Genomic DNA, 13,883 nt, shown 5'->3' on the forward strand with positions numbered 1-13,883 from the left:
TGGAGCCGGTGGCTGAACACTGTGACTGAAAAGTAAACTCTTTAGCTTTCCTGGGGTGCTGTAATTTTGACCCATGAGATTTATAATACTACCAGTGCACACATGTATGGTGCTTTATAATTTATAAAGTTATTTCACATCTACTTTCACATAGCCTTTGGAGATTGAAAAGAATGACCAAATTCATACCTCCACATGATGCTAGAATTCCGTGTTAATCATTCCATATGATACATAGTGTGGATAAAATGATAATTATTATATACTTACCATTTAACAGGGGAGGAAACAAGCCAAGAAGGTCAAGTGACTTAGCCCAGTGAAATAGTTGATAAGTGATAAAGTTGAACCCTTACCAGAAATACTCAACTATTTGCTGTTCCCAGAAGCTGCATGTTCTTTCATGCTTCTATGCTTTTGCACAAGTTCTTTGTTCTGCCTGGCATGTCCTTCCTCCTTCACCTGTCAAGGCCTAATTTAAATGTCACCTCTTTACCCCTTCCCAAAGGAATAATTGGATACTTCCTCTGGGCTCTTATGATACCTAGTATAGTATAAATCTCTATTAAAGCACTTATTTCCATGTATTACAAGTATTTGAGCATGTGTCTGCTCCCACAATGAACTGAGAATTTCTATCTCTTTGAGGGCAGGGACCTTACTTTCTTCTCTTTATTTCTCTGATCTTCTGTCAGTGTTAAGCACTTACATTTGAAGGATAAAATGTCTAAATAAGTGAATGAGCTGAAGTTTTCATGCATACTTTTAAACTAGCCATGGCCCCACAGATGAATGTTCCTAATGGATGTCTCCAAAGAATGACTGGTTCTTTTTTTTTTTTTCCTTAGTTCACAAGTTTATTATGAAAAACACTGCAGTGCTCTTGTGCAGTAACATCGTCTTATAGGAGGGGGAAAAAAACAGTTCTGTTCAAAACAACTCACCAGGTTCTGACAATAACAAAGAACATGAGGCTGAGATTTGAGAAGGGAAATAAACTGAGTGCAGACAAATCATACAATTAAATTAAACGGTATCCCTGAAAATAAACAAAACGATTTCAAAACTCACAAGTAGAGGGGAGGCCTTGGTACTTATTTTTAAAAATGTTCATTAAGCTCCAATGATTGTTTGCTGCTATCCTTACCTACAGTCATGCTGAATAAAGCTATATAGCTAAATGGAAGTTAAACTGTACTCACGAGGTGTTAATGTTACATCGTATTATCTGCAGTCTCTCAGAGAAAGCAAAAGTAACTACAAATAGCGCTATGCCAGAAACTGGTTTCTTGACCAACAATGTCGCTTCAGCATGCAATGAACTGGTTCATTCTAAAGTGGTCACAGCTGTTGATGACAAGAGGCTTTGTATTTTTATATGGCACATCTTTTGATCCGTGTGAAAACAAGTTTTTTGAATGTTAACTATTCTCTGACACTTTGGAGTTACTGTTGCTCTTCCCATTTCCATTAGGTCAATATATGGTTCATGGCAATACTGTACAAGTTTAAAATTTCATTACAGAAAGTAGTCTGGGGTACGACGAGTAACATGTGGCTTGCCTCTGCGAGGTGCTGGGTCAAACTGCAAGAAAGAATATTTTAGAGTATCATCAAGTTCCATGATCGCAGCTTGATTACCACAACGATAACAATAGTTTGGAGCACTGAAAATCGTTACTACATTCCGGTCATGGCACCAGTTATATCCCTCCATCACCAGCTGGTGAGCTCTGGACACCAATGTGAGGCCATTGGCATGATTAAATGTTTCGGAAATGTCTTGCCCAAAGGTATAACCAGCTCCTCGAGGAGATATACCCCAACCACCACGATCATCTGGATCTGACCACAGCAAGTCACACATTGGACCCTCATGAGGAACTTCTTGTAGGCAATCAAGTGCTCTGATGTGATCTAGTGTATCTATGGATGGTGAGAGACCACCATGTAGACAGAATATCTGCCCATCCACCAAGGCAGTGAGAGGAAGATAGTCAAAAAGATCTGTAAAATATTTCCAAACATTTGCATTTCCGTATTTCCTTAAACATTCATCATAGAAACCATATACTTGTGTGATCTGTCTGCTCTCATGATTTCCTCGAAGAATGGTGATACGTTCACGGTAACGAACCTTAAGAGCTACAAGCAGAGTAACTGTTTCAACTGAATAATATCCTCTGTCAACATAATCTCCCATAAACAAGTAGTTTGTATCTGGTGATTTGCCACCAATTCTAAACAGTTCCATGAGATCATGAAATTGCCCATGTACATCTCCACAGACGGTGACTGGACATCGAACCTCTTGCACATTGGATTCTTTTGTCAGGATTTCTTTAGCCTTTTCGCAGAGGCTCTTGACCTGGGACTCGAACAGCTGCTTGCACTCGTTCAGCTGCTCGATCCACTGGTCCAGCTCCTTGGTGAACACCTTCTCGTCCATGATGCCACCCGCCCGAACCGGCTGCCGCTCCGCCCTACTCCCGCGCCGCCGCCCGCACACGGGCCACACGCGCATGCCGCCGCCGGTTCCCGGGGTACCTGTGTGGCTGCTGGCGGCTGCTCGGCGCTAGCGCGAACCCACGAACTCTCCCTGCACTACCCGGCCACCGGCCGCAGCCCTCCTCCGCTCGATCTAGTCCCGGAGCTCGGCTCTCTGACTGGTTCTTTTTTGAGCCTGGCTTAGTCAACATGTTTATCAAAAATATGATGAAGCTGGGTCAATTGCCAGGCTCCTTATTCAATATGAAGTCACCCTGACCAGGACCACTGTCCCTTTAAGAGGTTCAGTTCCAGGGTAGGTATAACCCTGAAGACAACTTACCCCACAGAAGATGCCCTATGTCTCCCTGACTGAACTCAGATGGCCCTAAAGATGGGGAGATGGTTGGAGGAGGAAATAGGAAGAGAAAAAAGGAAAGCAGGGAGGGAAAGAGAAAAGACAAGGAGGGAAAGATGCAACGGTGAGAAAGAGCTAGAAGGGAGGGGATATCAGAAATAAGCAGAGGGGTGCCTGGGTGGCTCAGTCGTTAAGCGTCTGCCTTCGGCTCAGGTCATGATCCCAGGGTCCTGGGATCAAGCCCCACATCGGGCTCTCTGCTCTGCAGGAAGCCTGCTTCTCCCTCTCCCACTCCCCCTGCTTGTGTTCCCTCTCTCGCTGTGTCTCTCTCTGTCAGATAAATAAATAAAATCTTTAAAAAAAAAAGAAATAAGCAGATGTGCCACATTGAATCAGATGATGGATGTTGTAGAAGTTAGCTTAATTGGTACTATCCTCATATAAAATAATATTGAGTTCCCAAAAGTAGGTAGCTGAGGCTTCTTGTCATGCATTCTGACAATGAACACCTGTGCCCTTTATACTTTGCAAGAATAATAGCAAGGTACAATTGACATAGTTTCTGGTGTGAGGCAGATGTGGATTAAAACTCTGAGCTGTGGGCTCAGGTCTTGATCTCAGGGTCAAGAGTTCAAGCCCTGCTTGAACAAAACAAACAAATAAAAAAACCTCTGAGCTGTGGGACTTTGGGCATGGAATAACTCTCCAAGGCTCATTTTCCTCACCTGTCAGATGAGGATTATATCTACATTGTAGGGCTATTTATTTCATGAAGATTAGTGGTATTATATATAAAGTGCGTGGTAAATAGGCAGTCAACAAATGATAGCTACTATTATTATGTGCTGTCAGGAGGTTGCATAGTGAAAAAAGCACAGACTGTAGAGAAAGACCAAGGTTTGAACCCTATTTCTGCTATTTACTAGTCAGATTTCATATCCTCCTTCTGAGACATTAACTCCATCACCCTTTGAATTGCTACCTAGGCAGTGTAGTATGAAAATTAGGAGCATTGCCTCTCGAGTTTTATTTATTTATTTATCTATTTTAAATTTTATTATGTTATGTTAGTCACCATACAATACATCATTAGTTTTTGATGTAGTGATCCACGATTCATTGTTTTCATATAACACGCAGTGCTCCATGCAGTACGCGCCCTCCTAAATCCTGGTTTACTGTGTCTCCTTGAATAAATCACTTAACATTTTTGAGCCCCAGTTTCCGCATCTGTAAAGTGGGAGGAATAAAAACAGTACCAATTTCCTAGGGTTGTTGTGGGGATCAAATGAGTTAATGTATGTCAAATGCTTAAAACTGTTCCTGGCAGATACTAAGACCTCAATAAAAATTATTGTTATCCTGAAATACTTTCCATAGTCATCATCTCATTTATTTCTCCCAACATCCTGTGAAAGATGTATTCCCATTCTCAGTTAAAGGAGAGGAAACTGAGGTTCAGATGTGTTCAAACTTATATAGTTAGTAAATGACAGAGCCCAGACTAAAAAGCGTGTTTGCTCACCAGCTATAAAGTCTCCCTTCTCTCCGCTTTAAACCCAATACTACATTATTTCTCAGTGCTTTCTTTAATGCCATGCAATGTGTCAAGTGTGTCAGAAACTCATTGTGGAAATGCAGTATAGACTCATCCTCTATAAATATGCTGATGGACTTTGACTTGCTTATTAGAGGACACATGAGTTCTAAACATTCAGCTACATATCACCACCTATGAAAGCCAGATCCACCACTTCCCTGCCTTGCAGAAGTCATTGATTATTGTCTTCCCCCAGAAGTCAGAATTATCTTCCTTTGCACATTTGGTCATTCTGCCAATATGCTTTCAACTTTGGCCTAATCAGCTAGAATTTAAAGCTCTAAAATATTAATTTCCACAAACATGTTTGCAATCCAGGAAAGTTGGCTAAAAACACATTTCTGTAAAGAGAATCTTAATTCTCTAATTTATGGGATGGAGCAGAGGGTTTTAGCTTAAGCACATAGCTTTTAGCATAGGATTCAGACATGTCTAGAGGACTGATGGGGTAGTCTCTTCAGGGATCTATTTAGATGAGAGACTGAGCAGTCTTCTGGAAAAGAATTCACCCTAAGGAAAAAAAGAATAGAGGCCCACAAGATCGGATCAATAGCATGAGAAAGAAAGGTAAAACTGAATAGAGCTCTGGTTGCAGTGTCTACCACTTAGCTTGTTCTTTGGCCCAGATCTTGGGACACTCAAGATCTGATTTTTAAAGTGTGTGACAGGAGGAAAAACAGTGACAGCTCTTTTGCCAAAAACAGAGCAGATATAAGAAACATAAGGCAGTTCTGCTTTGGGAGCTTTCTTGTTAAATGTAGCTCAAAAATGGAGGCATATACTGGCTCAAGGAAGGCACATGGTGCAGAAAATAAGGCCCTTAACATTAATTTCTGGTGGTAGCACCATCGTTGGTGTACAGTGGCAGTGGTGGCAGTGGTGGCAGTGATGGCAGAAGTGGCCACAAGAGCTCTGGAATAGCAGAGGCCTTCGGCTAAGTACCACAGGAAAAAGAAAATGGTGGAAAACAAGCTTCAACTGAGAGGACTGTGCTTGTAAGCACATTTCCTGGTTAACGCTTGACTATAATTAGGTTATAATATTCTAGTCCCTGCCCAGGAATTTACTTTATAGAATTTACTTTGCCAACTCTAGGATGTTCTTTGTCCTGTAATCACCTAGTCTCAGCTGCCCGAGTCACTCCAGCAATTTTCAGTATCATTCATCTCTCTCCCCCCCCATGCATTCAATTGGTTATGGTTTATTTTTTATTAAAAATAACAGCTTGGGGCGCCTGGGTGGCTCAGTCAATTAAGTGTCTGTCTTTGGCTCAGGGCATGATCTCAGGGTCCTGGGATGGAGCCCCGTGTCAGGCTCCCTCTGCCTGCCGCTCTGCCTATCTGTGCTCTCTCTGTCTCTGTCAAATAAATAAATAAACTCTTAAAAAAAATAACAGCTTTACTGAGACATAACACACTAAGCATTTCACCATTTTAAAGTGTACAGTTCAATGGTTTTGTTTTTTATTTTTTAGGTTTTTTATTTTAATTTCAGTATAGTTGACATACAGTGTTAAATTAGTATCAGATATACAATATAGTGATTCAACAATTCCATACATCACGCAGTGCTCATTATGTCAAGTGCACTCCTCAGTCCCCATCACCTATTTAACCCATTCCCTCTATCCCCTTCCCATCTGGTAACCAACAGTTTGGTCTCTATAGTTAACAGTATTTTTCTGGGTTTGCCTTACTCTTTCTTTTTTTCCTTTATTCATTTATTTTCTTTCTTAAATTCCATATATGAGTGAAATCATAGGGTGTTTGTCTTTGACTGACTTAGTTCACTTAGCATTATACTCTCTAGCTCCATCCATGTTGTTGCAAATGGCAAGATTTCATTCTTTCTTATGGCTGAATAATATTCCATTGTATGTATATGCCACTTCATCTTTATCCATTCATCTATGGATGGACACTTGGGCTGCTTCCATAATTTCGCTATTATAGATAATGCTGCAGTAGACATAGGTGTGCATGTATCCCTTTCAATAAGCGTTCTCATATTTTTTGGGTAAATACCCAGTAGTGCAATTACTGGGTCATAGGTTAGTCTTACTTTTAACTTTTTTTTTTTCAGAGAGAGAGAGAGAGACCACAAGTGGGGGCAGGGGGGAGCAGAGGAAGAGGGAGGGAGAGAGAGAATCTTAAGCAGGCTTCACGGCCAGGGTGGAGCCTGATGCAAGGCTCAATCCCACAACCCTGAGATCATGACCTAAGTCAAAATCAAAAGTCTGATGCTTGACTGAGCCACCCAGGCGCCCCTATTTTTAACTTTTTAGGGAAACTCTATATTATTTTCCACAATGACTGCACCAGTTTGCTTTCCCTTCACCAGTGCACAAGTGTTCCTTTTTCTCCACATCTTCACCAACACCTGTTGTTTCTTGTGTTTTTGATTTTAGCCATTCTGACAGGTGTAAGGAGATATCTCACTATACTTTTGATTTGCATTTCCCTGATGATGAGTGATGTTGAGCATCCATTCATGTGTCTGTTGGCCATCTGTATGTCTTCTTTGGAGAAATGTCTATTCATGTCTTTGCCCATTTTTAATTGGATTATTTGTTTTTTGGGTGTTGAGTTGTATTAGTTCTTTATATATTTTGGATACTAACCCTTTATCAGATATGTCATTTGCAAATATCTTCTTCCATTTAGTAGGTTGCCTTTCAGTTTTGTTGATTGTTTCCTTTACTGTGCTGAAACTTTTTATTTTGATGTAGTCCCAATAGTTGACTTCTACTTTTATTTACCTTGCCTCAGGAGTCATATCTAGAAAAATGTTGTAACAGCTGATGTCAGAGACATTACTGTCTGTGCTCTCTTCTAGGATTTTTATGATTTCATGTCTCACATGTAAGTCTTCGATCCATTCTGAGTTTAATTTTGGGTATGGTGTAAGAAAGTGATCCAGTTTCATTCTTTTGCATGGAGCTGTCAGGTTTTCCCAACACTATTTGTTGAAGAGACATCTTTCACATTGTGTATTCTTTCCTCCTTTGTCAAAGATTTATTGATGATATAACTGTGGATGTATTTCTGGGTTTTCTATTCTGTTCCAGTGATCTGTGTGTCTGTTTTTGTGCCACCATATTGTTTTGATCACTACAGCTTTGTAATATAAATTGAAATCTGGAATTGTGATACTTCTAGTTTTGTTTTTCTTTTTCAAGATTGCTTTTGCTATTCAGGGTCTTTTGTGTTTCCACAGAAACTTTGAAATTGTTTGTTCCAGTACTGTGAAAAAATGCTGTTGGTATTTTGATAGGGATTGCATTAAATGTGTACATTGTTTTGGGTTGTATAGACATTTTAATAATATTTGTTCTTCCAATCTATAAGCATAGAATATCTTTACACCTCTTTATGTCATCTTAAATTTCGTTGATGTTTTATAGTTTTCAGAATACAGGTCTTTCACTTCTTTGGTTAATTTTATTCCTACTTATTTTATTTTTGGGGGCAATTGTAAAAGAGATGGTTTTCTTAATTTTTCCTTCTGCTGCTTCGCTATTAGTGTATAAAATGCAACAGATTCTGTACATTGAATTTGTATCCTGCAACTTTATTGAGCCCATTTACCAGTTCTAGTAGTTTTTTGGTGGTGTCTTTAGGGTTTTGTTTATATAGTACCATGTCATCTGCAAATAGTGAAAGTTTTACTTCTTCCTTATCAATTTGGATGCCTTTTATTTCTTTTTGTTGTCTCATTGCTGTGGCTAGGACTTCCACTACTGTGTTGAATAAAAGTGGTGAGAGTGGACATCCTTGTCTCATTCCTGACCTTAGAGGAAAAGCTATCAGTTTTTCCCCATTGAGTATGATGCTCACTGTATGTTTTTCATATAAGGCTTTTATTATGTTGAGGTATGTTCCTTCTAGACCTACCATGTTGAGGTTTTTTTAATCATGAATGGATGCTGTATTTTGTCAAAAGCTTTTTTCTGCATCTATTTAGATGATCTTATGGTTTTTATCCTTTCTCTTTTTATCCTTTCTTTAATGTACTGTTGGATTTGGTTTGCTAGTATTTTGTTGAGGATTTTTACATCTATGTTCATCAGAGATTTGTGACGTCTTTATTTGGTTTTGGTATCATAGTAATTCTGGCTTCACAGAATGAATTTAGAAGTTTTCCTTCCATGTCTATTTTTTGTAATAGTTTGAGAAGAATGGTATTAACTCTTCTTTAAATATTTGGTAGAAGAAATAAAAGGCATAGAAATTGGCAAAGAAGAAGTCAAACTCTCACTCTTTGCAGATGATATGATACTTTATGTGGAAAACCCAAAAGACTCCACCCCAAAACTGCTAGAACTCATACAGGAATTCAGTAAAGTGGCAGGATATAAAATCAATGCACAGAAATCAGTGGCATTCCTATACACCAACAACAAAACAGAAGAAAGAGAAATTAAGGAGTTGATTCCATTTACAATTGCACCCAAAACCATAAGATACCTAGGAATAAATCTAACCAAGGAGGCAAAGAATCTGTACTCCGAAAACTATAAAATACTCATGAACAAAATTGAGGAAGACACAAAGAAATTGAAAAACGTTCCATGCTCATGGATTGGAAGAACAAATATTGTGAAGATGTCAATGCTATCTAGAGCAATCTACACATTTAATGCAATCCCTATCAAAATACCATCAACTTTTTTCAAATAAATGGAACAAATAATCCTAAAATTTATATAGAACTAAATGTTTGGTAGAATGCACCTATGAAGCTGTCTGGTCCTGGTTTGTTGGGAAATTTTTTATTACTGATTCAATTTCATTGCTGGTAATAGGTCTATTCATATTTTTTATTTCTTCCTGCTTCAGTTTTGGTAAGTTATACATTTCTAGAGATTTATCCATTTCTTCTAGGTTGTCCAATTTGTTAGCACATAATTTTTCATAATATCCTGTTACAATTGTTTGTATTTCTGTAGCGTTGGTTGTTATTTCTCCTCTCTCATTTGTGATTTTCTTTGAGTCCTCGCTCTCTCACTCTCTCCCTTTCTCTCTGGTGAGTCTGGCTAGAGCTTTGTCAATTTTGTAGATCTTTTCAAAGAATCAGTTCCTGGTTTCATTAATCTGTTCTATTGCTTTTTTAAGTTTCCATATTATTGATTTCTGCTCTAATCTTTATGATTTCCTTTCTTCTTCTGGTTTTGGGTTTTTTTCTTAGCTCCTTTAAGTGTAAAGTTAAGTTATTTGAGCTTTTACTTGCTTCTTGAGTGGACCTTTATTGCTATATACATCCCTCTTAGAATCACTTTTGCTGCATTCCAAAGATTTTGGACAATTCTGTTTTCATTTTCACTTGCTTCCATGTACTTTTTATTTCTTTGTTAACCCATTCATTGTTTAATAGCATGTTATTTAACCTCTATGTATTTGTGGTCTTTCCAGATTTTTTCGTGTGTTTGATTTCTAGTTTCATAGTGCTATGATCATAAAAGACTAATGGTATGACTTTGATCTTTTTGAATTTATTGAGGCTGTTTTTGTGGCTGAATATGTGATCTATCCTGGAGAATAGTCCATGTGCATTTGAAAAGAATGTGCATTCTGCTGTTTTAGGATGGAATGTTCTGAAATTGTCTGTTAAGTCCATCTGCTCCAGTGTGTCATTCAAAGCCACTGTCTCCTTGTTCATTTTCTGTTTGGATGATTTGTCCATTGATGTAAGTTAAAGCCTCCTTCTATTTTTGTATTACTATCAATTAGTTCCTTTACATTTGTTATTAGCTGTTTTATGTATTTGGGCGCTCCCTCATTGTATGGATAAATATTTACAATTGTTATATCTTCTTGTTGGGTTGTCACCTTTATGACTATATAGTGTCCTTCCTTGCTCTTGTTACAGTCTTTGTTTTAATGTCTATTTGGTCAGATATAAGTTTTGCTACCTTGGCTTTCTTTTGACATACATTTGCATGATAAATATTTCTCCATCCCCTCACTTTCAATCTGCACATGGCTTTAAGTCTGAAATGAGTCTCTAGGGGCACTTGGCTGACTCAGTTGGTAGAGCATGTGACTCTTGATCTCAGGGTTATGAGTTTGAGCGCCATGTTGGGCATATAGTTGAAATGAGTCTCTTGTAGGTAATACATGGGTGGGTCTTATTTTTTTTCCTCTCTGTCACCTTATGTCTTTTGATTAGAGCATTTAGTCCATTTACTTCACAGTAGTTATTGACAGATATGTATTTGTTGCTATTTTGTTACTTGTTTTGTGATTGTTTTTGTAGATTTTCTATGATCTTTTCTTGTATTCTTTCATGGTTTGGTGGTTTTCTTTAGTTATATTCTTGGATTCCCTTCTTTTTATTCTTTGCATATCTATTGCTGGTTCTTTATTTGTGGTTACCATTAGGTTTGTTCATAATATCTTCTGCATATAGCAGTCTATAGTAAGTTGAAGGGCACTTAAGTTTGAACCCATCCTTTACTCCTCTCCCCACCATGTTTTAGGTATATGGTATCATATTTTACATCCTTTTATTTTTTGAATCCCTTGACTGATTTTTACAGATATACTTATTTTTATTCCTTTTGTGTTTCCTACTTTTCATACTCTCAATTATGGTCTTCCTTTCTAATCAAAAAGTCCCCTTTAATATTTCTTTTAGGGCTGGTTTAGTGGTCATGACCTCCTTCAGCATTTGTTTGTCTGAGAAACTATCTCTCCTATTCTGAGTGATAGCCTTGTTCTATAGGGTATTCTTGGCAGCAGATTTTTTCTTTTCAGCACTTTGAATACATCATACCAATCCATTTTAGCCTACAAAGTTTCTGATGAAAAATCCACTGATTGCCTTATGAAGTTTCCCTTGTATGTGACCATCTTCTTTTTTTTCTTTTTGCTTTAAATTTTTTTCCTTATCACTACTTTTTGCCATTTTAATTACTATGTGTCTTGGTATAGACCTCCTTGAGTTGATTTTGCTGGGACATCTCTGTGCCTCTTGGATCTGAATATCTGTTTCCTTCCTTAGATTAGGACAGTTTTTCAGCCATTATTTCTTCAAATAAATCTTCTGTCCCCTTTTCTCTCTCTTCTCTGGGATCCCTATAATGTGAATGTTATTATGCGTGATGGAGTCACTGAGTTCCCTAAGTCTATTCTCATTTTGCTTAATTTCTTTCTCTCATTTATTCAGCTTGATTACTTTCCATTACTCTGTCTTTTAGGTCATTAATTCATTCCTCTGTTTCCTCTAGCCTGCTATTTATTACATCAAGTATATTTGTAATTTCATTTATTGTGTTCTTCACCTCTGATTTTTTCTTTTTTATCTCTTTGTTAAGCGTTTCACTGATGCCCTCCACTCTTTTCTCAAGTCCAGTGAATATCCTCATGATCATTCCTTTAAATTCTTTATCAGGTATATTACTTATATCCATTTTGCTTAGGTCTCTTGCTGTGCTTTTGTCCTGTTCTTTCATTTGGGACAGATTCCTGTCTCCTCCTTTTGTTTAACACTTTTGGTCTGTTTCTCTGTGTTAGGAAATCCAGCTGTCTCTTGCTCTTGAAGATAATGGCTTTATGAGGAATAGGTCCTGTAGTGCCTTGCAGTGCAGTGCCCCCTGTTCTCCAGGACCAGGTACTTCAGGGAGTGTCTTCTATGTGTGTTGCATGTGCCCTGCTGTTGTGTCCTGGCTGACTTTTCCTTTAGTCCAGTTATCTGCAGAGGCTGTCTTTGCCTCTTGTGGGCAGTGTTTGGTCCCCAGCTAGGTGTGGTGCATTTTAACAAGGTGTGTGCTGTTTTGCCTGCACAATGAGACCTGCTTCTGCCACAGCTGAAACTGAGGCCCCAGGTGGGAAGAAGCAGTGCTGGTGGGACTAGAGCTAGTCTTTTAGGAGAGGGAACCTGTAGCATAAGGACTGAGGCAAGGGTGACTGAGGCAAAGGGTGGATCCACTGATGCCAGTGAGTGCAGGGCATGGTGTAAGCAAGTTAGGTAGAAAGTGTTGGCCCTGTGCTGGTTCCTGTAGGTGGCCTCGTATTTATGCTGGGAAGCAGGGGAACGAGATGATGCCTATCACCTCCTTTGTTCCTGGAGGGATCTTCCTGGGATCTCTGCCTTTCTAGGCCATGCTCTGTGATGAGTAAATAACTCTCCCTCCCTGGTGCCCCAGGCCTTTTTCAGACTGCTGTGTCCATGTTGTATTTACACGGGCTGTTTGACATGCTGTCTTATTAAGGGCAGGCACTCAACTTCTTAATGCCCTCTTGGCTCTCCAAGAGCCAAGCTCACTGATTTTTAAAATCCAGGATTTAAGAGTGAGGAGTTAAGATGGCAGAAGTGTAGGGAGACCCTAAGCTTGTCTCATCCCTTAGGTACAGCTAGTAGTTATCAAATCATTCTGAACACCTGAGAAATCAATCAGAGACCTGAGAAAACAAACACTTCAAGTTTACAAGTAGAAAAGTGACCACTTTTTGGAAGGTAGGAAGTGTGGAGACTTGAATCCAGTGTGATATAGCTAAGGCTATGGCAGTGGGGAGAGGGTCTGCATAAGGAGGCTACTGCAAATTAAAATAAGCAGCAGAGTGCAAAATCTGAACTTTTAGAAGTCTGCTACTGAGGGGGACCTGCTTGGTTTAAAGGGTGGTGTAGCAGGGCAGAATCCAGGAGTGACAACATGGTCTTAGGACCCCCTGGGTTGCAAGAAGATCAGGTGATGTCAATGTGCTGCACTGTTCCCAGGCATAGGAGCAGGAAAGCCAGCTGTGAGTGGGGCTTGGTGCTGATTTTCTGTGCTATGTTGTCATAAACTGCAAACCATTGCGTGTGGCCAGAACTTCCCCTGGAGGAACAGTGTGGATCTGCACCATGGGAGTCTAAAATTAGGAGTTTTGAAACTTAATCACCTGCCTGAAAAAAAAAAAAAAGCTTGGACACATGTAGGGTTCAGACAGAAACCAGAGACACAACAGGGCTGATTGATTGCTCTTCTGTGAGGGCTCACTGGAGAGTGGAGGACACAAATTTTAAGCTCCAGTGGTAGAGGGCAGGGCACCACCATATTCATCCCACCCATCAGCACTGAAATACTTCAGGGAGCAAAAGAACACCATCTAGTGGAGGCTGGAGCCACTTACACCAAGCCCGCCCACCTGTGCTTTGGAGCATATTTCTACTGAAACAAGTCAGCCTAAGAATCAGCACAGCAGTTCCCTCTCCCAGAGGACTAGATAAACAACTTGCTCACACCAAATCTACTGAACACAGTACTGCAAAGCTTCACCTCTAGGGGACACAGGACATAACTTCCTTTTTACTTTTATTCTTTATTTTTACCATTATTTTTTCATTTATTTTATTTTTTTCAGTTCCTTATTTTTATTTCTCTTATTATTTTTTGTTCATATGTATAATATATTTTATTTTTTGTTTATTTTCATTACATATATTGGTATATATGTG

At 39.0% G+C, this 13,883-nt stretch overlaps 1 pseudogene; it reads right to left on the reverse strand.

Annotated features, from left to right (window-relative positions):
* Nucleotides 1-839: 839 nt before the first annotated feature.
* LOC112833478 (serine/threonine-protein phosphatase 2A catalytic subunit alpha isoform pseudogene) lies at nucleotides 840-2,659 on the reverse strand (annotated as a pseudogene).
* Between the last annotated feature and the right edge of the window lie 11,224 nt (nucleotides 2,660-13,883).

Source organism: Callorhinus ursinus, unplaced genomic scaffold (genome assembly GCF_003265705.2).
Source record: "Callorhinus ursinus isolate GAN/ISIS: 27379988/994484 unplaced genomic scaffold, GSC_fseal_2.0 scaffold40, whole genome shotgun sequence".
Classification (NCBI taxonomy): domain Eukaryota; kingdom Metazoa; phylum Chordata; class Mammalia; order Carnivora; family Otariidae; genus Callorhinus; species Callorhinus ursinus.